The sequence below is a fragment of the Thunnus albacares genome, chromosome 16 (genome assembly GCF_914725855.1).
Source record: "Thunnus albacares chromosome 16, fThuAlb1.1, whole genome shotgun sequence".
In the NCBI taxonomy this organism is placed as follows: Eukaryota; Metazoa; Chordata; class Actinopteri; order Scombriformes; family Scombridae; genus Thunnus; species Thunnus albacares.
The window spans coordinates 27,822,354-27,826,243 of record NC_058121.1 but is presented as its reverse complement, the minus strand read 5'-3'; positions in this window follow the sequence as shown (position 1 = coordinate 27,826,243).

The following is a 3,890-nucleotide window of genomic DNA, read 5'->3' as shown; positions in this document are numbered from 1 at the left end:
CGGAACTCGGGCCATGTTCAGCATGACGTATGTGGCCTACATTTAGAAATGACTCGGGTCAATACTGCCCAGCCAGAATGTGTGTGGTGGAAAACTGCGTTTCCATGATCAGATGAATATGCCAGTGAGAGTGCAAAGATAGCAAAATGCCAATAAAAGACAATTCCCAGGGAGTTAGCAAGAAGGCTAATCTGTGGTGTAGCATTTTGGTTTCCTGTGTGAAATAAGTAAAAGTCGCCAGGTCCGTTTTTAGTGTGAGAAAAGGTGAAAGATGCTCAGGCAGTAAATTTTAAGATAAGTCACACTTGTATTATCACCAACGTGTCAAGTTCACTCATAAACTCAGAGATAATGACCAGACGGTTGAACATAATTAAAAAATGAGGTGGAGTCTAGAAACTAAGCTCCACAATATGAGGTTTTATGATTTTGCATCAGGTTTTTCTTTGTCCTGGGACAAAGGCCTCGGTTTGCTCTGCATCTCTTTATGCACAGTAAACCTGTTCAGCTTCTAGTGTATTTTTTGAGCTTTTCTCTTATAAGTTTTGAGTTTAATACTAGGTTATGGGTGACCTGAAGATTTATTGGCCCATTTGAAGATTTTTCCACAACATGTGACCGACCTTGAACATTCAAATAATGTCAGTTGTTGTAATGGTTGTAAAAAGGTTGACAAAATACTTTGTATATCATTTAAATTTTAACTAATCTGTACATTGAATCAACATACTATCTTCAACAACATACAACACACAGGTCAATGAAGAAGAATGAAATCTTGAATGTTAGCTAGTCGAATGTAAATGTACTTACCTTTCACACTATGTGGACATCACATATCAGAATTTCAAAACTTATTCTGGAGAAACTGACTTTAGTAAGCAGATAACATAACAATTATTTATGTTTATTTAACCAGCTACATGAAATATGCAAATCAATCACATGACAAATACCTCTGCATTCAGCTGCAGTGTAAAAACCTTAAATATTTACCATTTTCCTCTCGAGTCATAGGATGATTCCCTACAACCACAGAGTCCTGATACCAATGATCAGGGGTGAAACCAGGAAGCTGACCTCAATGTTCTTGGTGTCTAAGATAACAAAATAGGTCAAATTTTGTGCTTTTGGTCAATACATTATAGCTGAGTGCACTTTAGATATTTTAAAAACTGCACAGTTCTCTTCTAATGAGGTCGACCTGAGCTAAAGTCCAAAGAGGCCTGTTGAAAATAGTAAAAGCTACAGTGGAAGAAGCAACATGTTACTGTTTGATGGAGTTAAACAGCAGAATGGAGGAAGAATTATGCAATCATTGAATGAACCTGAACACAAGCCAAAACAAATTCTCTATGCATGATTAAAGTGTGCTACTGGGATTACACAATATCATTTATGCACAATCACTGTCAAGACACAGACTGTTATTTAAATTAGTCTACTGAACACAAAAAAGTCAAATGGTATTTGGTTTACTAAGCCTACTGTGTGAAGGATTCCAAGTCCAAGTTGGGGGAGTTTAGTCTGCAGTTAAAAAATCTTGCAGCATGGAGAGGGCTATGAAACAGAAATTGAGATCTTTATTTTGGGAAATAAAATGGTTTATTTTACACGTCCACAGCTAACTCAAACAAAATAACAAGAAAACAACAAACTCAAACTCTAGGATGTTTCCTAAAAAGAATAAAAGTGTTATTTTGTAAGAACTATTGGGAAAATAGGAGGCAAAGCTCTGAGACTTATTTTAGTTAGAGTTTAGTTAGTTGAGATCAAAAGTAGTTCATCATTTCTAGAGGAAGTATCTTGAAAAAACTGCTCAATTTACCGAAGACTTTTGTGTCTGGGCTGAACTGAGGTGCCTTCAATATTTTGTTATTATATAGGCTAGCAGTGGACATAAAAAAATCACATAGATGCTATATTCAAATACAATACAATCACAACAAAATAGTCATACAATCACAGGAGATGTGCAGGTTGAGCCAAAAAGCCAAAGGCAAGTATTGCTCAAAAGGAAATTTGGAGCGGGAGCAGAGGTCACTCTATAACCCAATAAACGGATGTCATCTTCTGAGGATGATTTTTTGACTTTTTGAGTGCCGTTTTTGTCCCGTAATGTTTGCCCTACCCTGTCCAGCTCTCTCTCCTATCTGATGATTTCCCAGCCAACAAACTAGGGCACCATTCCCTAAAAGCATGTTAAGATAGTCCTAGTCCCACTAGGTCAAATAGACGGTCTCACATTAACCCTATGTTACATCTGCTCCTGCTGTCTCCCCTGACGCTCCCTCCACATCTACTTCCATGACTTCCTAACTGTCGCTCTCTCCCTCCCCTCCCTGTGCATGAGAGGGGACAGGTGTGCCGGAGTCAGAGCAGAGCACCACCAGCTGTACCTCATCCCGCAATCAACCCTACCTATATATTCTCAGCTCTGCCAGATCGTAGCCTCTACTTGAGTCAGTACTACGCTTCCAGCCCTTTGTTCCTAAGCTTATTTGCTAGATGTTTGTTGCATCATACACAGTCCTGAACCTTATTCCCCTCTTCCCTGCAGTTCTGTCTGCCTCATCCTGTCTACTCCATTCTCTTAACCTGGTCCCACCAACAGATATCAAGAACTGGATGCCAGACAACTTTCTCCAATTTAACCCTGACAAAACAGAGGTCGTTATTATCGGCCCCTGAGAGCTTTCCTGAAAAAGTACAGCAGCGTATCGGTCCATTAGCAGTAAATGTCAAGCAAGCCTCACAAAACTTGAGAGTCCTCTTTGACCGTCACATGAGCTTTGAGTGTCACATAAAGAAAGTGGTCCAGTCCTGTTTCTTCCACCTTTGAAACACTGCAAAAATCAAAACCATATTATCCAATCAAGATCTGGAAAAAATAAGTCATGCTTTTGCGTCCACCCTGAGTCGTTCTTCTGTGTCTCGTCTCCAGTTGGTCCAAAATGCGGCAGCCAGACTGCTAACTAATACATGGTGTAGGGCACACATCTCACCAGTGTTGGCCAACCTACATTGGCTACCAATAGATTGTAGAATTGATTTTTAAAATTCTTTTAATTACCACTACATGGACTTGCCCCACTCTATATCTCTGAGTTACTGTGTCCCCTGACCACGGTGAGATCACTGAGGTCTGCTGATCAGTGCCTTCTGGCTGTGCCAAAATCTAGGCTTAATACCAAGAGTGACTTGGTATTAAGCCGCCCCCCACCTCTGGAACCGCCTTCCCCTAGTAATAAAAAATGCAGAAGCTCTTAAAAACTCACCTGTTTCATAAGCACTTTATTGCTTAATATCTGATTACTTTCTGTATTGCTTTCACTGTTTTTTTTATTGTTGTATCTGACTTCTGTGTAGTTATTATGCTTTTATTGTTTTTATATTGATATTATGTGTTACACTTTTTTTATATACTTTTATTCTATTTTATTTGTCTCTTGTTTTTATTTGCATTGTAAAGCACCTTGTAACTCTGGTTTTGAAAGGTGCTTTATAAAAGTTTACTTACTTACTTACTTACTTACTTACCAATCTCCAATCTTCACCTTGGGATCTCCTGTGAACCATTCCCTGGGCTTCACCAGAGGGGTTTTACTACGAAGCAAGTTCAACATATCGAGGCTTTCTTTGTGTGAGCTGGCTCAACAAACCCTAAACTCGTGATCAGAGATAAGTGGTATCACGACGGTGGTTATGAACTTTCTTTGTTAACCCAGGCTTTCTGCTTCAGACTATGTGCACATCCCCGTAAAAGGGGGCGTTTGGCGCATCATTTGACTCTTTTTCCACACAAAATGGACCTATAGCGTGCCGCTTACTTCAGTCAGGAGGAACAGACCATTATAACAGAGAGCAATGAATAATATAGATATATTATC